The following is a 22,641-nucleotide window of genomic DNA, read 5'->3' on the forward strand; positions in this document are numbered from 1 at the left end:
GACCCCTGCACTGCCCTGCAGTTTGTCCCAGCGAAGCCACCTTTAATTCCTGCGTGTGGGGGTGGGGGGCGGCAGAGGCCTGGGCTGCTATGCCCCAAGCCCCCTACCTGGAAGTGATTCCTGGGAGCTGCACCTTGACCTGGGCCTCTTCTCCAGGCTCTATTGCCCTCCTGGACCTACCCAGTTTAACCCTTTCCTCTCCAGTTGTGCGCCCTCTCGGGAGTGGTGCAGGTCTACCTAGGTAGGGAGACTGGTTGAACTACACAGCCTCCTGGTAGCCTGGTTCTGGGAGGAGGGGAGCTTGAGTATGGGAAGGGCTAGTGCCCTCGGAGGAGGGGCACGGGCTGGCTTAAGGTGGGGCAGGGCCTCAGGTATAGGGGCTCCTCCTCGCAGACCCAGCAGAACCAGGCCTGTCTCTCCTTGTTTAGGGCTGATTTTCTAGCCTGGGGCCTGGGAAGGGCATCCCAAATGAGGGATGGAAGCCATTGTTGTGAGGCCAAGTATTGCCCTGGGCCTAGGGATTTGAAGCCCGAGAAGCCAGCCCAGGCGCCTGCCAGTGGGGGGAGTGCCCTGTGCCCCTCCTCGGAGCACCCCTTCCCTCTGCCATCCTGAGACAGGCGTGCTGTACAAACCCTCCAGAGAAGGATGTGGCCCGCTGTAGCTGTGGGCACCTGTGAGGCGGGACTCTGCCTTGCCGGGTCTGAGGTTTGCAGTGAGCCCTGCAGCAGTGGGATTTGGTGGAAGGGCAAGGGGTGGGGGTGGAGGGAGTTGGAGGGGTTGACAGGCTGATGAAAGGATGTCTGAGATGGTTCCCTATCCGGGATGGGGACGCTCAGCCTCTTCCCTCTGTTTTTTATCCTGGAGCGCTTGCAGGCAGGTGCGGGACAGTGACCTGGCTTGCGGCTGAGGGAACTCGGGGAGTGCGGAACTTGGCATTTTAACCTGCTAGGATTTGGGTCCTGGTCAGGCTGATGTTTTTTGTGGGCAGTGACTGGGTGAAGGGAAGCAGGGGTGGGGGTGGGGAGGTCAGTGGGAGGCCTTGTGGCTGGTGTCCTCCCGCTGGGCAGAAGGGACACTGCACGGGAAGGACTAGCACTCTCAGAAGGTGCCTGCTGCAGCTCTGGCCCTGTGCCGCATGAGAGCGCAGCAGCCACCGCTGCCAGCCGGCCATCTCGGGCATCTTGTAGCTCTAAGCATCTAGGGCCCTCTCTAACTTTGCTCTCAGCAGGGAAGGGCAGCCAAAGAGAGGTTCTGTTTCTTCCCCAGGGCCCAGGGACCAGCTAGTCTGCTCTGTGGATCTGCAGGGAGAGTGGGATATAGTAGTAGCAGTTACACCCCTCCCCCCCAAACACACACACTCTGCCGGAGATGCCCACCATGGTGGTTGCTGCTGTCTATGCCCCCTGCTCTGGGTGGATTTGCCCCTGCTGTCAGAAGGGGGGAGGGCAGTCAGTGGAGCCTGCTTTCCTCACCCCAGGCCTTGTTCCCCACCCCCACCCTCAGGACCCTGGCAGGGGGGCTGGGACAAGGATGATGGAAAGCCGCCACTGTCAGAAAGCACCCAGGGGCACTAGGAGCTAGGTCTTCTGAGGATGTGGGGAGCTGCCCACTCGTACCTTCTCAGGTGTGGCTTCGTGTGTGTGTGTGTGTGTGTGTGTGAGAGGGAGTGTCTGTGAGAGAGAAAGAGTGGTGTGTGAGAGATAGAGAGAGAGAGAGTGTGTGTGTGTGTGTGTGTGTGTGTGAGAGAGAGAGAGAGAGAGAGAGAGAGAGAGAGAGAGAGAGAGAGAGATTTTATCAAAACACAATTACAGTAATGGAGGAGCACTTAGTGAACCACCATTAGGATCACTCCCCCAACCTCCCTGGGCAACGTGAGGGAGGATCTGGCTTGAGGACAGATGTTCCCAGCAACCCGCAGAGGGGAGGGGTGAGAAGGACCCCTTGGACCTGGGGGGGGGGCGCTACACACCACCAGACAAGGCCCCCTTGTTAGGGTTAGCTTCATTACGCCTCCAAAATCAATGAACAAGGACCTTTTCAAACTTGGAACTTTCTGGGTGTGTTTTGAGTGCCCCTGCCCACCCACCCCCCTCCCCACACACATCTCTTAAGGTGTCCATTGCGGAGACCTGAGGCCAGGCCTCTGGGGTTGTTGCCTGGGAAAGAAAGCGCTACCTGGAACCCGGCAAGGACCCCCACCCCATGCCCTAGCCCCAAGTCCATTCCGACTGGGTGGGTCTGCAGGACCCTGCCCCAGACTGTAGCGCTTCACAGGAGCAGACAGCCATGAGCACTGGGCTCTTGCCAGCACCCAGCGCTTAGCTGCAGCACCACCAGGGTTTCTGTGAAAATTCGGGGACATTAGAAAGACGGATTAGGTGGCGTTGCCCTAGCACTCAGGGCCTGTTGCCTTGACAAGTGATTTTTTAAAGGTGGCATTTTAAGGCCAGGGAGTAATCCACTCCCCCTCCCCCCAACCGCCTTTGCAGGCTCTCCCTGCCCAACAATGCTGGTTTGAGCCAGCTGGGGCCTGGGCGGCTTACAGGTGCTCAGATCCAGGTGAGTCAGGGGCACGGGGACACCAGGTTCTTAATTGCTGATGGGAAACCAAGTGAGGCTGCCTAGCTGAGCGGAACCTGTGCTTGATGGGGAGGGCCACCAGTGGACGGTGTCAGGGGAGTGGGGGTGCGGCTGGCTTATTGTTGGTGTGGTGCTGAGCCACGTTCAACTGAGCAACCAGCTTAGACAGACCAGGAAGAAAAGGCCTAGCGACTCTTTTGTGGACCCATGAAAGCCCTGTGGATCACCGTGGTCCAGCCCCGTGGCCCACTCCTTGGCAGCCGGGGACACCAAGGGACAACTGCTGCCCCTGCCTGTGTTGGAAGTCAGAGACAGTAGGGATGGAGCAGACTGCCACACCAACACCCCCCTCCCCTGGAAAGGCCAGTGGGCCTCCCTAACCAGCCTAGGCTTTAGCAGTCCCACGCTGAAGCACCACACTCCTGGGCCCCCTTGGGAATATGTTGGGTACCACCAAGTCGGGTCCAACTCCTTGCGAACACACGTACAGCTACGAGGCACCACACCAGTCCCGGGCTGCCCTCACCAGCTGCCCGTGGTTGCCGCCACTATGTGGATCCAGCTCGTGGGGGGGCCTTCATTTTTGAGTTTGCTTTTTGGGAAATAAAGTGATCTTAAAATGTGTGGTATTTTTAGAAATGCCACACGTGGGTGGTTTTAACAAACAAATTTATTCTCTCAGTTTTGAAGTGCACATTCAGGGCACCAGCTCAGGAGGAAGAGTCTGTCTGTCTGTCTGTCTATCTCCCCTCCACCTCCTGCCCCCTTCTCCTGAGAATGGTCCCTGCTTGTCTGTTGCTTCCTGGGTCCCTGGAGCTCCCATGTGTCCTAAGGTCTCTATTCTCCCAGCTTTAATCTCTCTGCTATCTCCATAGTCCCAAAAAAGAAAAAAGAAACCCCCCCACCCTGTGCTAATCCTGATTCATTAACATCACAAAGGACACCTATTCCCAGAGAGGATTATAACCATGCCAGAGAGGTGAGGATTTCAGCACTTTTTTTTTAAGGGGGAGAGCACACAATTCAGTCCAGAACCTTCTACCCTTTGGCCCCTCCCCAAAGTTCATGTCCTTGTCCATTTGTAAAAGACATTCATTCATTCAGCCCAGCCTGTCCTCCCAAAAGTCTTAAGCCAGCTTCAAGTCTAAAAGCCTCATCTTCTGAATCATTTGCATCAAGTGGGGGTGAGAATCTTGGGAGATGCATCCTGGGGCACACCCCTCTTTGGCCATAAACCTGTGAAGTCTCCCTGTTTCCAGAGTTGAGTGCTGGGTCGAGCTCAAGATAAACATTTCCTTGACAAATGGGAGAATGGGAGTGGGGGGAGCGACAGGCACAGGCAACTCTTAAGACCCAGCGGGCTGTCTGCACTCCTCAGGTCCCCAAAATGGCCCTCTCTTCCCTGCCCTCCCGCCTCCTGGGGTGGGCCATGCTCTGCATTCTGGGTGGAGGCCCCTCAGCCCTGGGACCGCACTGCCCTGCCTTGGACTGTCTCTTTCTCTTAGTCCACCTTGCCGACGCTGTCTCCTTGGTCCCCTTCTTCTATCCTCTGGGCATGGTGGTCCTGTCCTCTCAACTATGGGTAGCAACCCCACCCTCTTGGCCAAGCTGAAGGACAGTCTCAGACTTCCAAGAATGGAGCTGGTGAAGCTCCAGCTCCCTCTGAAACCCAGGTGGCTGGAGCCCCGACCCTTTGCATCCCAGACAGCTAGCTCTGCCTCTCGAGTTCTCTCCAGTGGTTCTGCCCGTCTCTGAGCCCCTTGAGGGACAGTGCTTTGTGTCTCCTGAAGGGCAGCCGAGGTTGTTGCTGCACCCCGTCCCTGCGTGTAGAGTTCTCCTTTTACTTGGGGTCTTCCTGTGACTTGTCTGCCGCAAGCTGATGGGCTTCCTGCCGTGGTCATTAGATCCATCAGCCCGCAGGTTAAATCTCTTTAGCAAAGGGCTGTGTGGCCGACTCCTTGGTGAAAATCCCTGAACACATTTCCTTAATGTGGATAAGCACATCTCCCAAAGTGTTCAGTTTTGCTTCCGTGGTTCTGCGGTTCATTGTCAAGTCTGCCTCCCTCCTCTCCAGTTGTGCTACCAGCAGCAAGGAGAAACCCTGTGGGCCCTGCATGGTTTTGCTTGGGGATCTCAAGCCAAAGTCCAGGTTCTGTCTCCGCTCTCTGGGAGTCCTGGTAGTGTAGTATATAGGTGTTGGGCTGCTAGCCGCTAGGTCAGCAGTTCGAAATCACCAGCTGCTGCTCTGCAGGTGAAAGATGCGGCGGTTACTCCCTTAAAACAGTGGTTCTCAACCTGTGGGTCGAGACCCCTTTGGGAGGTCAAAATGACCCTTTCACAGGGGTCACCCAATTCATAACAGTAGCAAAATTACAGTTATGAAGTAGCAACAAAAATAATTTTATGGTTGGGGGAGGTCACCGCAACATGAGGAACTGTATGAAAGGCTTGGGGCATTTGGAAGGTTGGGAACCATGCCTTAAAGGGTTACAGTCCCTGAAACCCACAGGGACGGTGCCACCCTGTCCCAGCAGGTAGCTCTGAGCCAGCAGCGACTCAAGGGCAGTGAGGTTGGTTTTCCTGGGTCTGAGCTACCCAGTGTTGCCACAGCAAAAATATGGGGTGGAGGGGGCTGACAGTGGGTGTTTATTTTATTCTTTGTTGTTGGGGACCCTCCATGCAGCTCCAACTCAAGGCATCCCTGTCCATGTGTGGCAGAATGGACTGCCTGCTGCACCCGGATTTCTGTACCAGAGCACCACCCACAGGGCCCTTTTGAGCATCTTTCTGCGCCTAGGGTACATTGCTCCCACCATCCCAAGGACCAGCTGATTCCTGCAAGTGTGCTCTTGAGCTAGCGCGTCAGTTGCTTGGGGCACAAAGTAGAATGACAGTTGGAAATGGGGAGTGGGGGAGGCGGGGTGGGGGTGGTGTGGAGTGGGTTTGCCGCTGGAGGCAATGTTTGTGTGATGCCTGGTCTACCTATGGCAGGTGTGATGCCACTCCCCCCAAGGTGGGGCCGGGAGAGTGTGTGTTGTGACGGGACCCCGTGCAGAACAGAAGAAAACACCTCCCGGTCCCTCGCCGCCGTCCCCACCACTGTTCTCATGTTGGAGCTCCCGTGGCAGCCACTGGGTCAGCCCATCCGGTGGAGGGTCTTCCTCTCCTTCACAGACCCACCACACTACCAAGCTTGCTGCCCGCCTCCAGGGACTGATCTCCCCCGACAGTGTGTCCACCAAAGTATGTGAGACAGTCTCCCCATCCCTCCTCTGAGGAGCATTCTCTCGGCAGTCCTGGTGCTGCCAGTGTTCTTCACGAGCACGGTAATTCAGGGGCATGGAGTTTTCTCTGGTCTTCTTAGTCAGTGTCCAACTTTTACCTGCAGACCAAGCTGGGGGCAGGTGCACCTTAGTCCTCAAAGCATCATCCTTGCTTCTCAACACCACAGAGGTCTCATGCGGCAGCGTTGCCCGGGACCACACGGTGTGTGTGATCTTCTGCCTGCTGCCTCCAGGAGCATCGATGGCAGCGTCGGGCGTCATTATCCTGTGCTGTCTGTCGGTCCAGCTGTGGGGATCTGGGTTGTCAGTGATCCACACTGAAGGCTGCAGCCCTTGATCCCCATCAGCAGGAGTCCGAGTCCTCCTCACTTTCATCAAGCAAGGTGGTGTCACCTGCAGATGGCAGGTTGTTAATGAGCCTTCCTCCAGTCCGGATGCTGCGTTCTTCATCATGCGATCCAGCTTCTCTGAGGACCTGCTTAGCAGACAGACGGAACAGGCACGTTGAGAGGATACCACCCCGACACACGCCTTTCCTGATTTTAAACCATTCGGCATTCCCTTGTTCTGTTCTAGCAGCTGCCTCTTGGTCCATGTACAAGTTCCGCCTGAGCCCAGCGCAGTGCTCTGGAATGCCCGTTCTTCTTAAGGTTACTCATAGTCGGGGTCCACACAGTCGGATGCCTTTGCAGAGTCAATGAAACACAAGTCAACATCTTTCTGGTGTTCTCTGCTTTGAGCCAAGATCATCTGACGTCAGTAGGGATGACCTTGTCCCACATCCTCTTCTGGATACATGAGGCCCCTGAACACCGGCGTAGGATGCCCAGGCCTCCCCGTTTTCACCCACGGTTAGCTATGCATGCTTTCCACAAGTGCGCACGCGCGGCGTTGAAAGGGCAAAGGGAGGGACAGGTGGGCATGGCTGAGGCGGAGTGAAATATGGACCTGTGGAATTGTCCCTGAAGGCAGCCTTACTGACTGTTTGGAAACATGTGCGTGAGAATTGGCGAGGGCGGGCTGTAGCTTTGGGACGGCCTCTGCAGCAGTCTCTTCCCCCGGCCACCTTGGGCTAGTCTCATTCCCCTGGGAGGGGGAGCAGTGTGGTTGCCTGGAGGACCCCACTGTCCCTAGGAGTGGGGCATCAGGGTGGTGGGGACAAAGGGCCAGAGGCCAGGGCAGGAGGCCACCAGAGGCCACCAGAGGAGCCTGCAGGCCAGGTTGGGAGTGGGGGGTTGGGTGGACCTCAGGCCTGCCTGGAAGTCCTCCTGAGCAGGGTCTGAGGGAATCCAGGGAGATCCCTGTCCCCTAGTGTAAGCCTTGGCCATTTCTAACCTGAAAGCCACTGAGATAGGACAGGAGTGTCATGCACTCCTGCAGGGGGGACCCCACCGCACGTGTGAGCTTGCCGCCCGAGGCCCATGTGCCCCGGGCACCACGCTGTCGAACTTCAAGCTCTAAAGACATCGGGGACCAGGTCGAGTGACATTGAGGGCACAGGACACAGCAGCGGGGCGCCTGCAGACCTGGCATGGGCCCAGGAGCCGCCCCCCACCCAGCACCATTCCTGTTGAGGCGAGGGTGGGGATCCCAGGGGAAGCTGGATGCACAGTTGCATTGAACAGACTTGGGTCCTCTTCCCACAAGCAAGTGTGAAACGTTGCTGACAGTCCCGGCTCAGCCAGTTGAGTCAGTGTGGGTCAGATGTGGCCTGGCCAGTGTCTGCACAGGGCCAGGCCGGAGTGAGGCCAGGGGAGAGGTGTGTCCTGGCGGCGCTCTCGCAGGATTCCCGAGGTTATCAGTCCCAGCGGGCTCCGGCTCCTGACCGTTGCAGAGCTGTGGACTCCACAGCGACTGCTGATAAGAGGCAGTTAGTGGTGGGCGTTCAGATAGGTGTCTGATTCGGTGGGGAGCCCTCAGTGGGGGTAGGGCAGGCTGTGGTTTTCTGCAGGGCAGCAGGCCCTGTGTCCTGGCCCCACATCAAATGTCAGACCCGAAGCACCCTCTCCTATCCCCACCCACCACCACCACCCAGCCCCTCAGAGCATCTGCATGGCTTCGGCCTGCTGCTGGTTCTCAGGACTGGGCTGGGCTGTCTCCCTCCGAGGCTCCTGACCCAAGAGGGCTCAGTCCGGACAGCTCCTGCCTGGGGGCCGGAGCCGAGCTTCTGGGTCCACTCTCCTTGTCACCATCAGTCCTCCTCTCCCTCTGCAAGGAGCCCTGACGGCAAGGTCAGCTGCTCAAACCCGACATCCACTGGGGAGGAGAAAGATGAGGCTGTCTGCTCCTGTGAAGATGTGCAGGCGTAACCCCCGAGCCGTCTCTCCTGTCCTGTATGGTTACTGTGAGCTCTAGGGGACCCGCAGCTGCAGTGCTGCAGTTTGGCTTGGGTTTTTCCTTCCCCACAGGACCATGTTGTCTAGACCCGCATGTTCTGTTTTTGTTTTTGCCTTGTTTTGTTTGACTTTATTTTGCATGTGTAAATTAGAGGGGCTGCTTAGCTTGTGTTCGAGCGTTCAGACAAACGTTTCCTCTGCTGGGGCATCTTACTGGTTCAGAGTAGTTCTCGGCGCCAAGGGGCAGCCATGATATTATGTCGACTACAGTGGTCAGGCCGTGATGGTTAGATGCCTGTCTCTGAGGAATGAGAGGACACAGTGACCTCGCACTACCTGTGTCTGAAAAATACTTTGAAGTCTGGCAGAATCGTTTTTAAAAAACAAACAAACAAAAAAAACAACTGTTTTATTGACTAGGTGGTGAAAGTTAACCCAGCAAGTTAGGTTCTCCCTTGACAATCTCCAGACAAGTTGTTCGGTGGTTGTGCTGGGCTGGGTTCTCAAGAGAAGTACAACCATGGGTGTGTATTGATACATCTGGTGGGCTCTCAACCGGTGGGTCACGACTCTTTTGGGGGTCGAGCGACCCTTTCACAGGGGCCGCCCGATTCATCACAGTAGCAACATGACAGTAATGAAGTAAACGAGAATAATGTTATGGTCGTGGGTCGTGGACAAATGAAGAGAGAAATGTATGTCAGGAAACCGGCTCACACCATTGCAGTGGGGTAAAGTCTGTCCTCATTCAAATCTTTGCGTCAGGTGTTAATTTGGAGGTGTCTCCTGGCTCATGCAGCTGTATATGAATGCACATATGCACATATATATGCAATCATGTTATTGGGGGCTCATACAGCTCTTATCACCATCCATCCATGCATCCATCCACATGTGTACATATGTTGCCATCATTATTCTCAAGACATTTTCTTTCTACTGTAGCCCTAGTGGTTTATACTCGAGGTGTACTTCGTGCGCCCCCTTTCTCTGGACCCTGAGTGAGCAGGGGTGGGGGGAGCACTCACTGAGTCCCCGGAGACCTGGCTTCCCAGCTGCCCAGGAGGCAGGAGCCGGAGCACTATGCCGGCATATGGAGAAGCGGCGGTTTGTGTGGAAGAGGCATTTGAGCTCGGCTGACTTCGTGTTGAGGAGCCGGGGTCGCAGCACTGGGCTGCTATACCACAAGGCCAGCACTTCAAAACCACCAGCCACTCCTCCAGAGAGAGAGAGGAGACTTTCCACTCCCTTGATGCACCCCGTCCTGTAGGGTCATGGTGAGTCCAGATCGCTTGATGGCAGGGAGTTTGGTTTTGTATTTCCCCATTGTCAAGAATAGGCCTCTTGCCCATGGGCCTGCGGCTCTGGACCCGCCTCAGTGGTCACCCTAGTGGACGTCCCCCAAGCCTGCATTGGTTGCTTCCATCGCCTGTGACACATTGGCCAGGGGCCTTCAGGATCGTCATTCCTGTGTCCTAGGCTGTGCGCCCATGGGACCTTTGGGGAGTGGCTAGCGTCCTAGCATGGGAGGGCCGGGCAAATGGCCAACACAGCTGTCTCTCAGGATGTGGTGTGGGGCCTGGCAGCACGCCGCAGAGCACAGCACCCCACCCCACCCCCAATGCCTGGGGGTGGCCTGGCTGGGCACCCCAGTCCTGAGTGTCCAGCCCCGCGGGTTTGTGAACTGGGACGTCAGAGTCCTGTCCTGGGAGGGGAGGGAGCAGCGGAGACAAGCCATAGCTGATAGAAGGGGAGGTGGGTGTTGTGCGGACACCGGTCTCCAGCACCGCCTGTCTGTCCTGGTTTATAATCCCACGCACGGGAGGCTCGAGGCAGGCGAAGCCGCCTGCACCGCTCAGACGGGCACTCTGCCCTTGGTCGTTCTCGCTGTAGACCACAGGTGGCGTGAACGGACGCACGTGCCAGGAGAGCGTGGAGCAACCTGGTCCAAGCCCTTGGCCCCAGCTCTGCCCACCAGGGCCTGGGCTCCTGCTCATGGCTGACTCTGCGTTGCTCAACAACTCTCTAAAGGAAGCTATAGAAAGAGGAAGAGGCTGTGCTGACAACTGGAGACTGGATCGTGTGAAAACCGCACCCCTACAGAGGGGCCTCCGTCCTGTGGGTGTGCACAGGCACCCCGCTTCCTGCCAAGCGTGGACTCCTCACTGGGAAGCTCCGTGAGTGCCAGGCCAGCCCAGGTGGGGCATCCCTGTCCTGACTGGCAGGAGCGGTGTTTGTGGCTCCGCGGGGTCTGCGTGACACCGTGCTCACACACTGGTAGCAGTCTGCCTCTGGAGTCAACACGACAGCCCTGGGCGCTGTGGAGCACTTCTGCCCTGTCCTCCGGCACTGGGGGGGGGGGGAGGGCAATGCAGTTTGTATTGGTGTTCCCCAGCCCCAGGATGATGCCAATCTGGGGTCTCCCTGGGTAGGGTCTACGCTACTGGAGGAAGTGAGCCTGGCTGTGGCATGGTGCTAGCCACATGGGCCGACACTGGTTCCCCTCGAGGGCCAATACCAGACCCCCCCACAAGGGCTGACACTGGTCCCCCTCGTGGGCCAATGCTCCCCTTCCCCTGAGGGCCGACACTGGTCCCCTATGAGGGCTTCCTCGAGCTGTGTCACCATCTTAAACCCCTTCCCACGCTGTGAGGGGACTGCCGTCAGGTTAAGGGCAGTGGTATGGGGGGTGGGGGGAACCACTGGCCCTTCCCCAGCCTCCGCTTCCCAGCTGACCCCTCCCTCACCCATTTCGTAGGACCGAGGCCACTGGCCCTCTGTATTCAAACCACCTGTTGGACTGATTAGGATCAGGAGGCCTCCTGTCCCCACAGGCCCCTGACCCTGTAGCCCCCGAGTGTGCGGCAGCAACAGAGAGCGGATCCCAGCTCAGCCTGGCCCTCTGACTTCCTCAAATGCCCTCGTTCACTGGACCTGGGTTTCTACCCTTCTCCTGTTCCGCCAGGGGTTTGAGGGGCCACAGGGACCCCCAGGGCTTGTGAGCCTGGGAGTGGGGGGTCACAGGGACCCCCAGAATGTGTAAACCTGTGGTGGGGGCATAGGGACCCCTAGGGAGTGTGAAACGGGGGGGGGCACAGTGACATCCAGAGAGTGTGAACCTGGGGGGCCATTGGACCCCTGGGGAGTGTGAATGGAGGCACGGGACCCCTGGGGAGTATGAACCCAGGGAGGGTCACAGGGACCCCCAGAGAGTGTGAATCTGGGGTGGGGGCACAGGGGCCCTACCAAGTGTGAACCTGGAGGCGGGGCACAGGGACACCAGGTGGGTGTGGCTGTGGAGGCTGCATTTGACTTTGGGGGATGGAGATCCTCTAGGAGGAGTCTGTCAGGTGTGTGTGAGTGGGCCACTCCTGCTGGGTGAGGTCACAGCTGCCCATGGTCTGCAGGCCTCCCAGGACTAGGGCCACCTGTCCCGTGAGAGCTGACTATGAGCTGCCCTTACCGGAATGCCCAAGAAGCCAGTGTTCTCAGGGAAGGAGGAGGACTCATGAAGTCAGGTGGAAGGTGGGGCCCAGCACTGGCACCCCCACCCAGCATCTGCATGTCCCTTCCTTTGCTGCCGCCTCGGGGATGGCACTGGGCTGTCTCTTCCTGGGCCCACGCTCTGCACACTACACCTCAAGGGGCCTTCTGGACAGTCTAGCACAGTGGACTCCATGTCCTTTTGCTGGGGCAGCCGCCATACATGGACACTCAACTGGGAGCGGGGTGCAGCCTGTGGGTGCATGGGGCCCCCTAGCTCCTTACCTCGCCTCCCTTGGAGCCTCCTGGCCTTGGGGCACTGGTGCTGTGCCAGGAGAGAGGAAGTGGCGTGGGTGTCCTGGTGGACCGACTCTGTCCGGTGGCCTGTCTGCCCAGGAGAGCTGTGCTCTGTCCATATCAACAGAGTGAGTTATGCCGGGCCAGTGGCCAGAGGAGAACTAGTTTTGAAATGGTGATCTCTCTCTGGGTCACCCCGCGGCAGAAGGTCCCCACGGATCCCCTTTCAGTGCTTGTTTTTCCCAGCGGCTAACCAGGAAGTGAGTCCAGGAGCTGGGTGCTGGCTTGCCAGGCTCCACCCGCTCCCCAGTGGAGACCCTTCCCATCCGCCATCGGACCCTCTCATCACCCCTAAGGCCAGCCCCTTCCCATGCCACCAGTCCGGCCAGCCTCTCTCAGGACGCAGAGCCCCCGTGGAGTCCCTTCTTAGGAGCAGTCCCACCCAGGGGATACCAAACCTCCAACCAGATATCGTTAGCCCTGAGCAGGACTGGTCCAAACTCACTCCCTACCATCCAGCCCTGTGGACAGAGCAGTGCCTCCCTGTGGACTCCAAGCCTGTCATCTTTCGGAGAGCGGAGCAGACAGCCTCCTCCTCCCTCCCTCGGGGTGGCTGGTGGGTCTGAACCACTGGCTCTGTGGCTGGCAGCCCAGTGCTCCCCCACTGCACCGCCAGCCCTCCCTCCCTCTCTGTGAACAGAGCTTACGGTGGTCGAGTCCATGCCGACTTGCAGTGAGCCTTTAGGACAGGGTAGAAATGCCTCTGTGAGTTTCTTTACAGGAGTAGGAAGCCCTGTCTTCATCCCATACAAGGGGGTACCCCCCAAAAAACAGAATATTCCCCCAAAAGCTATGTTTTGTTTTGTTCTTTTTTTAAAAAAAGCCTTATCACCTTCACAGTACTCTCGATGACAATACATTTGTCAAATTCTTGGAAACGTTTTCCAAACTCATCTGTTTGGATGGCTCACAGCACCTCCCTTGTTTGTCTTCTCACCTCTTCTACATCATCAAATCCCTGTCCTTTCATGTCCCTCTGTATTCGCAGAAACAGGTCGTATGGAGTGAGGTCAGGTGAGTCAGGTATGTGGGGCAATAGAGGCATGCTGGGGTTCTTTGCCAAAAATTGGTGCACTGAGATGGCTTCACGAGCAGGTGCATTGTCATGGTGGCAAAACCAGTCCCCCGTCTGCCACAAATCGGGCCTTTTTTGTCGCACAGTGTTGCACAATTTTTTCAGAACCTCTAAATAGAAAAGGTTGATGAGCAGCCGGACCTGGTGGAACAAATTCCAAATGCACCGAGTCTATGTTTTCATCCGTTTGTGACGCTGACGGACGTCTGGAATGAGGTTTGTCAGCAGTTGACATTTCACCTCTTTTGAAATGAGAAACCCACTCATACACTTGAGTTTTTCTCACAGCGCTGTCCTTATCAGCTGTGTTCACTATCACAACAGTTTCTGCAGCATTTTTCTCCAACAGGAAACAAAATTTCACAGTCGCATGCTGTTCTCCTAAATTAGCCATCACAGAATACGAGGTTCCAGCAAACTGCTTTTATGAAAAAATTCACTGTGACCAGAGAGAACCTTCCCAGGCGACGGCACTGTGTGCACCGACTCAGAGCATGTTGCTGGATGCTCGCCTAGCAGGAAAAATGTGTACTACGGAATCTCCGCCCAGCAGAACTTTTATCCCTTTTCTGGGGGGGCGGTATACGCGCCTCATAGAGAGACTGGTAGTTTTTAACTGCTGACGCACGGTGGCACCCTGTGCTCGTTACTTAACTCTAGTAGCACACGCAGGTGGTCTCAACAAAACTCGGTCTTTCGCAGCTGAGGGACTAGAATTCTGAAGTCTGGGAGATGACTCCAGGGGCCAAGGGCCCTCTCTGAGGGCAGGTCATGGTTCCCAGGTTCCGTGAGTCGGGCTTGTTTCTCGGCACCTCTCTCCGACTCTGCTCGGCACCTACTTGATCGCTCACGTTTCTGAGGGATGGGCTCTGGGTCCCCCTGCTCTGGTCCTGCAGGAGGATGTCCACCCCACTCAGCCCCCACAGGCAGACGGGGAGCGTAGGAGCAAATCAGACCTGTTTGGACACAGGGTTCCTTCCATCCCTAACAACATGCACACACCCACCCACCGTCTGCTGCAGCGTCGCCCAGCCGGCTTCCACGCAGCTGCAGACTAAGACTCGGAAGTAAGGCCTGTAGATGAGCGTGAGTTGGCCACCAGTGTCCCCCCCCCCACCCATCTGACATTTCCATCTCCTTGGTGGCCGGAGCCCCCAGGAGCCCACCTGTGTCTTTCCAGGTGAAGCGAGGTGCTTACAAACAGGTAGGCTCAGCCCTGTGGATAGTTCTCCCGTCACTGCCCACACACCTGGCCTGACTTGGCGGGGATGACTCGCACCGGGCACCAGGTCCATACAGCATGCACTGCCATGGGCATGCCCAGTCTTAGACCATGTCCAAACTGTCCCCGACCTTCCCCTGCAGTGGGAAGACTGCGGGAACCCTCAGCGCCTGGCTGGTGCCAAGGTGGAGGGCTCTCCCAGGAGGGTCTCCCCAACACTTGGGTTCCCGAAAGCCTAAGGCTTGCCCGAAGGCTCATGCTGCATTGGTTCAGGACTCAGGGCGTCCACTGGTGAGGCAGGCGGCACTGTAGCAAACTGAAATCCCAGGGGCAGTTGGGGTGGTTACAGGGTCATCCGGGCCTGAGGCCGTGTCTCCTTGGGCCAGGCCACATGCTGTGGACCCTGCCCGGCCTTCTTTGGGTCCAGCCTCACCCGACCTCTCCCTCGTCCTGGGTGCCCAGATGGGAAGGAGGAAAGGAAACCAGCTTGTGCTGCAGATTGTGTCTGCTGGTCAGGCGCCACTGGACACCCTGCTCCCATGACCCTGTCCAGTGTGGAGGGGAGGAGAGGGGAGGTGGCGGTGGGGCCCCCAGTGAATCCAGTGGTCTCAGTACCACCAGGCTAATTCGAGCCCTTGTTCATGCCCTCCTCTCTGCTCTCCTGATGCCTACCTAGCCCAGTGGCCACACCCGGCACTTGGCTTCTGACCCCACATGCTTCCTGCAGACTCAAAGTCCGAGGTCTCTCCTGTGGCCCAGGCATGAGGTCTCTGGGAGATGTGCGGGTGGGCACAATACTACAGGTAGGCTGTGCTACAGTGCTGTCCACCCAGCTGCAATCCTGGGACATGGATTCGGTGTCCTGCCACTGACCACAAGCCAGAGCCACTATGTTCAGAAGACGGTCAAAGAAGGACATGGCCTTGCTGTCCCGATGCCTGCTCCCACCCCTGCCCCCGCCTCCATCAGACCCGTTCCCCTCTGGCCTGAGGTCCTCACTTCAGCTATGGGCGGTTCCTACCCCTGAGTTCCGCATCTGGGAGCCAGGTGGAGGCACCTGGGGTCCTGCTGGACACTCTGGTGCCGCACTGGGTTACAGTTAGCTTCTGAAGGCCAGCAATCTGAGTCTTCAGCTGGGTGCTCTTTCCCACCTCAGCCCCATGGCAGCCCTGAGCTGCCTGGGCAGTGGGTGAAGCTCAGACGCCCTTGTTTTTCCATGTTCCATCAGATCCACAACCACCCAGCAGGGGGGCTAGTGGTGCACTGGGTTAAGCACCAGACTGCTAGGGTCTTGGCCTGTGTGCCTATGGGGCCTTGGGCAGTGGGCTGGGCAGGCTTTGCTGAACTTAAGAGCTCCACTCCCACTGCCTGTGGCCCATGGGCTTAGGGGTTCAGCCTCCTGCTGGAGGGTTCCCTGAGGGTGAGGAGAGGAGTAGGGACAGCAGGGTGACTACCCAACAGGGTCTCTGCAGAACCAACCCCTCCACCACACACACACATACACACACACACACACACACACAGTATGACTGGCGTCTGGGGTCCAAAGAATTACTTTCAAAAAAAAAAAAAAAAAAGAATTACTTTCATACCCGACTGAGTAAAGCCTTGTTCCCGTTCATCCCGACAGCCACCTTAGAGCATCTCTTTGAAATGGTGTGTCTCTCAGTTTCTGTTGCCAGGTGGTTGATCTGCTGGGTGCCTGGCACCCAGGGAGCCCTTGGAGAGATGGGGAGAGTCTGCCTCACCTTTAGGGGCAGGGCAGCAGGCAAGAGCCAGGGCTTGGGGACACCTCAGGGAGAAGCAATTAGGGCTGTGGCTTCTGACCGAGGACCAGAGCAGGTGACTCCTGCCTGGGCCTGGTGACTGGGACCCCGATGGGGGATGAGGGGAGGGGGTGGGTGGGCCGTGTGCTGGCCCAGTTCCCTGGGGAGCCTAAAGGCCCCCGAGGGAGTCCAGCGTGGCTGAACAGGTGCATTCTGAGGATGAGCGGTGACGGGGGCCCAGTTGCACGGAGCTGTGAGTGGCAGGGCAGAAGTGGGGCCTGCAGGTGGGCTGCAGGCAGCATTGTGGGGCTGCTGCCCCGCCTTCCTCCACTGCACCAGCAGAGTTGGCAGCAGATCCAGGTCCCAAGCTAATATTTATCCCACAAAGTATCTCAAAAATGCTGAGGGCGAGGAGAGCCTTGTTCATCAGAAAGGGCAACATTGTTGCCGGGATAAACTGAGGCAGGGTGCACAGTGGCCACATTGTGTGGGGTTTGTAGCCTCTGCTCCCTGGTAGTTTTGCTAACAGGAGGTGGTTTTGGCTGCCTCCCGAAGGCGGCTCCTCCCTTCGCTTCTGCGATGGGGCCCTAGTCCTGTGCGCATGCCTGTGGAGGGTGGAGGGGCCGGGCTTTGTAGCACAGGTGGGAGTCAGTTGGCCTGTGCTTCCAGACTTTGAGAGAACAGGGCCTAGCTGCTCAGTGGCAGCCCCAGGTCTGGTGAGCTGCCCCCCTTAAAGGGGCCCCCAGGCCTCAGTGGGAGCCCAGACTGGGCCAAGCAGGTGACGTCTGGCTCCGAGGACGAGCAGTGGGGCTGGGGTGTGTGTGTGTGGAGGGGGGCACAGGTGGTGGTCCACCTATGCTCCATGCCTCAGAAGAACTGGTGACCTGCTTCCCGAGATGCAGCATTTACCTGCCTTTTGTTTCTTCAAAACAGACCCACGCATTTTGGGGGGGGTGAGGTTCCCCCCAACAAAAAGCCCAACTTCACTGCCCTTGAGGCAATTGTGACTCACAGCGAGTCCCCATGAGTCCCCATGATAGGGCGGGACTGCCCCTGTGTGTTTGTTTCCTGGTGGTTCCAAATTGCTGGCCTTGGGGCATCTTCAGATGCTAGATCTTAAGACCTGCCCTGGAGTCCCTGGGGCTGAGCAGTCAGTCCCATGGGGGGTCTCATCAACTGTGGGTCTGTGCAGAGCCGGCAGCCTCGTCTTCCTTCTGGGGAGCAGCTGGTGGGTTTTGACTTCCCGACTTTGTGCTTAGCAGCCTGACACTTCACCCACTGCGCCACGGGCTCTCGGGATGTGGAGCAACAAGAGAGTGGGCGGGGAGGGGGGGAGGGGGGCAGTGTCTGGTGCTCACATGCCCTCTGAAGTGAAGCAGGGCAGGCCTTGAGCTTGTTCCTGAAGTCACAAACCCAGCCGGCCCAGAACCTCTGGGTGAAGCCTGCCACTTCCTGCACCCACGCCTGCTTCCCCCAGCAGCCACCCACCCTGCGCCCAGCCAGTCTCCCCGGTGGGTACCCAGCACGGGGGTCCATTGGACAGTCAGGGCTGGGCAACAATCGCACCAAAGTTGGGGGGCCGCTCTGCAGATCTCATGACTCATGGGTGGGTGCAAGAGTGTGGGTGACTATGGGGAGGTGGGGGTGGGGCTATCAGGGAAGCTGGTGCACCCAGGTCACTGCAGTGAAACCCCCCCAGGGGCGGGGCGAGGGCGTTAGGTGGGGCTCACCTCTCAGCTTATGGGGAACAAAAGCCCTGGAACTGCAGCTCGGTTACTTCCCCGTGCCCACAAGTATCCTCCGCAGGACTGACATTCAGACCCTGCAGTGAGCTGTGGCCTCCTAGAGGCCCGAGCCTAAGGGCGGAGGGTGGTGGGGGGGGTCGCTGAGCAGACCCTGGCTGTGGGGCAGGGCAGTCTCTGAACTTGCTCTCTGAGACCCTGTCCCTGCAGGGACTTCCTCCTGGCCCGACTTGTACTTTCTCCCCGGTTCCTCCTCTCTGCCGTCCTGCTGACTCACGGCAGGCAGGCAGGCAGGCAGGCGCAGCTCTCCGGGGCCTATTCTGGATGTGCCCTCAGATGAGTACATTCAGGGCGCAGGACTGAAAGCACACTGGAGAAGGGCCTTGGGCACGACCCCGACCCTGCAGCCAGATGGGGAGGGCCCAGAGAGGAAAAGTTGGGGAATTGATCGGCTCCCTGGCTGTGACTGTCTGCTTGTCTCTGCTTGGACACCCCCTCGGCCTCCTCTGGTTTCTGAGGCTGCCACCTTTGTTGCCGAACCGATGTCTACTCCCCCTCCCCCAGATTCCGCCGCTGAATTGTGGGCAGCATCGTGGAGGGTACAGCCGCTCCTATCCAGCAACCCACATGCACCCCGTTTCCCAACACAGCTGCCATCTCAACATCACTTCTTCCCAAACTCTCTGTTCACCAGCCTCTGCTCTGGGGTGGACATGGCCCTGTTGGCTGAGTCGCTGACAGTTCTGAGGGGCCTGCTCCTCCTGGGTGTCCCTGCTCATTGCGCAGACCTGGCTAGCCATCCGGAAGGGGGTCCCCAGGGCTGAGATAGGATGCAGGGTGTCTAAGGGGCCACCATCTTGCCTGACTCTTTCTCTCAGTCTGTCCCGGCCTCCTCTTGTGCCTATCCGAGCGGCTGGGGTAGCTTTGCCTCACACATGTCTACTGGCGCCCCCTGTCTATAGGCACAGCATCTATGGGTGCAGTGTCTGCAGGTGGGCCATGACCTGTAAGGTGGCGAGGAGGGGACTGCACAGCAGGCCTCTGCTCCCTGCCGTTGAAGGCCACAGAGCCGATTCCAACTTGGGCAGCCCAGGGCTTTCAGGGCTGTGACCTTCTGGAAACACAGCCAAGCCCTGGGGGCGCCTCACTTCAGCCTCTGGTCCAGGTGACCAGGGCCAGCTACAGCCAGGGCTGCATTGAGGGGCAGGGCCTCTGGTGAGCCACCCTCTGGGCTGTCCAGGGGAGATAACTCCGGCGATGGTGCTGCCCGTGGCTTCTGTTGGAAGCCTGTGCCTCAGGCCGCACTGTCACCGTGAGCCCACGTGCAGCTCCGCTCCATGTGCGCCCAGAGCAAAGCTGCCCTGGTGGGGCAGGGGGCAAGGTGTTGGGCTACAGACCCCAAGGGTGGCGCTCCAGCCCACCCGGGGAAAGGTGCAGCTCTCTACACTTTCTGCAGAGATGGCAGACTGGGCACTGCTGTCCTGCCGGGCCTCGGAGAGTCAGCAGTGGTTGGTGTGGAGTTGATGTAAAATGAAACAACCCCTGAGGCCCTGTCAGTGTGACTCAGTGGCCCTGCCGGAGACTCCCAAGGCTTCAGGGGAACAAGCAGACAGCCACATCTCTTTCCCAAGGGTGGCTGGGGGGGCCGGGGGTTGAACTGCCGACCTTGGGGTTCCCAGAACAATGCTTGCTCCAGCCTGCCATCAAAAGGGGCAAAGAAACCACTGCCATCAAGTCAATGCCGACTCATGGCAACCCTACAGGACAGGGTAGAATTGCCTCTGTGGGCTTCCGAAATGCTGACCCTTGACGGGAGTAGAAAGCCCTGCCTTTCTCCCTAGGAGCAAGCAGCTGGTGGTTTCAAACTGCTGACCTTGCAGTTGTCAGCCCAACACATAACCCCTGTTCTGCTTTCAGAGACGGCGCCTGTCGGGTTTGTGCTGGAGAGATCAGCCGGCCTGCATCCGTGGCCATGTGATTGATGTGCTGACACTGCTGTGTCTCTGGGCCTTCATGTGCTGCAACACCCGCCTTCCTGAGCCATGCTTTCCCATGGAAATGGCTGGGGGTGCCCTCCCCCGGGACCCACAGTTAGCCAGGGAGAGGTGCCTGGATTGGCGAGCCCCAGGGCCTCTGGCAAGGAAGGCCAGGCCTGCCCCTGCCGGGGTCCTGGCTCAGCAGGGCAGGGTCCCTGTCCTGTGTGTCATCTAGGGAGGAGAAGCGGGGTCTGGCTGGCTTTTCCTCCATACAGTGCACTGTGGGAGAATCCATGATCAGTGAATGAAACTAGTGTGTGTGGGGGGATGGGGGGTAGGAGAGGCGGGCAGGGGACCAGGGGGCCTGCCCCATCACACTCACCTGTGACTATGGTTCCCTCCTGGTTCTGGCCCCTCACAAACACACCGAGGGGCCTGCCCCGGGTTGATGGGAGCAGGGCAGGGCATGGGGATATGGAGCTGCTGCCTCAGGAGGCGTGTCCTGGTGTCCCATGTGACTCCTGGGACTGCTCACGTTGCCGGCCACGGGGCAGATGCCGTATCACATGTCAGAGCTCCGATTCAAGTTATGTCATCTTATATCCCATCAAGATCCGAGGTCGGATCTCTTGCATCAGACCTGGGATTCAGGTTCGTTCACATGACTGTCTATCACCTTACCTGTCTTAGGTAAGGGATGTGGGTAGGTTGCCAGAATGGAAGGTACTTACAGTTTCTGCTGCCCACTAAGGGCAGAGGGTCCCCCACAGGAGCCGGAGACCAGCAGCTGGACCTGTGGCCATAGGCAGCCACACGTATTTTAAGCGTTGCATCTTTAGCGGGTTAGCATCAGGTCTCCCGGTCACCGTGTGGACAGCCCTCCTTCAGGTGACCAACCTGTTAGGAATACTAACAGCTTCTTAAAACCTTGGAAACCAAACCCACTGTGACCGAGACCTCCCAGGCAGACCAAGCAAGGCCCCCATGGGGTCTCCGTGACCACGGCCGTCCGAGGCACAGTCACATCTGGGGATTTCAGCCTAGTGCTTCACACGCCACTGGGGCTCCCAATAGCCCCCAAAGACTCTGCCGACCCGCCTGCGAGTCGGTGCTGGCTCACTGACCCTGCAGGGCAGAGCAGAACTGTCCCCGCCGTGTGCATAGAGAACACATCACCACAGCCTCTCCCTCGGGCAGAGCGCTTAACTGCTGAGCCACTGGGGCACATCTAGGTGTGCTTGGTGCCCTGGCCTCCCGTGTAGGCTTACATGATAGTGTCTGAAGAGCAAACTTGTGGGGCCCAGGCTACTGGTGGAGAACATTCTGGAAGTCCCTTCTCAGGGCACCAGGGCCCTCTGGGGGACTCCAAGGAGAGAGCCACTGCACGGGGCAGTACACAAGGCAGTGGGCAGAGACCAGCCTCCCCCTTGTCTTTCAAGCCCAGGAGATTGTCTTTGGGGCTGGAGTCTGACTCCTGCAGTTAAGTTCAGGGAGACTCGGGGCTGCCCCCAGCTCTGCTCTGCTCCCACCTGCAGTGACTGGGACTCTCCCTGGGAGCTCCTTTTCCATAATGGAAACCCCAGTGCTGAGCCTGCAGGGGCCGCAGGAGTCTGGGGCCACCATGGGGCAGGGGCCCCTGTGGGTGAGGAAGCCAGCCCCACCCACCCCACCCCCGCCAGGGACCGAGTTCAGTTCCTGACCAGTGCAGCCCTGTGTCAGTGGAGGTAAGCGTGGTGCTGAGCAGAGATCCCAGTGGGCTCCCAGAGTGACAAGGAAGAGAGGCCTGGCCACCCGCTCTGAGAGCCAGTCAGGGGACCCCCCTGGACCCACATGGGCCTGGCACGGGGCCAGGCCGCATTCCCCGGCTACACCAGGGTCTCGGTGAGTCTGGCGATGGGTGTGGGTAGCAGACCTAGGAAAGGTGCCCTTCAGGCCCATAGTTCATGGCCCAGCATGCCATGCGGCCTCATAAATCTCACAGCTATGACTCACGATCACCTTTAAACTTGGCTGCAGGTGAGGCTATGTGTCTACAGGAGGAGGGTGAGGGGGCTGGGCTTGGTTTGGTTTTCATTTGGGGTCTTAGGCCCAATTGGTTCAGCCACAGTACAGAGCCTCAGATATGGTCTCTTGGCACCCATTGCCCCGCAGGGCCCTAGATGCAGTGTGTTTGCTTCCTGATTCCTCTGCACACAGACGCTGCATGTGCCTGCATGTCCCAGGGCAGGGGCCCCTCCTGCCACCTGCTGGAGGGCGGGTTTTCCCCATGGTCGCTTTGCAACACAGCTTCCTCCTCCTCTTCAGCCAGAGACCCAGCCAAGCAGCAGCCACCTGTGTGAGCCCCGCTCCCAGAGGTCCGGGGCAGCGCCGGTAGCCATGAGTGGAGCCGAGCAGCTGTGGCCTGGCCCCTCTCCTCCCTCCATGGGCCGTGCTGGGAGGCTGGGATGCACATGGAGCTGGACCCACAGACGGTTCGATGCTGTCCAGGAGCAGGGCAGCCCAGCACTCTCTGCTGTGTCTGTGGTGGGAGAGGGGCCCTCTCAGGGAGGGGCAGAGCACCCCTACTGGCTTAGGCTCTAAAGAGGAAGGACAGGGTCCCCTGCCCCGATGGTGGATTTGAGGCCAGCACAGCACACCTCTCTCCCCTTGCTGAGATCTGGGGTCCGCAGGGTGCTCCGCCGGTATAGTCTCCCTCTTCTCAGTGTGGACACCACCGCTCAGGTCAAAAGAGTTTGGCTTCCCGGACGTTGGGGCTTCTGAAGGGGGTGGGCAGGTCACCCCTGTCACCGCTGTTGTGGACCAGGACACTGCTGCTTGGAT

The 22,641-nt window shown here is 58.5% G+C and overlaps 1 protein-coding gene across 1 annotated transcript in view; it reads left to right on the top strand.

Moving 5' to 3' along the window:
• The window catches only part of SLC45A4 (solute carrier family 45 member 4), a 45,500-nt gene that overhangs the window by 696 nt on the left and 22,163 nt on the right, over positions 1–22,641 (top strand). The gene's annotated exons all lie outside the window — the stretch shown is intronic.

Source organism: Tenrec ecaudatus, chromosome 5 (genome assembly GCF_050624435.1).
Source record: "Tenrec ecaudatus isolate mTenEca1 chromosome 5, mTenEca1.hap1, whole genome shotgun sequence".
NCBI classification, from domain to species: domain Eukaryota; kingdom Metazoa; phylum Chordata; class Mammalia; order Afrosoricida; family Tenrecidae; genus Tenrec; species Tenrec ecaudatus.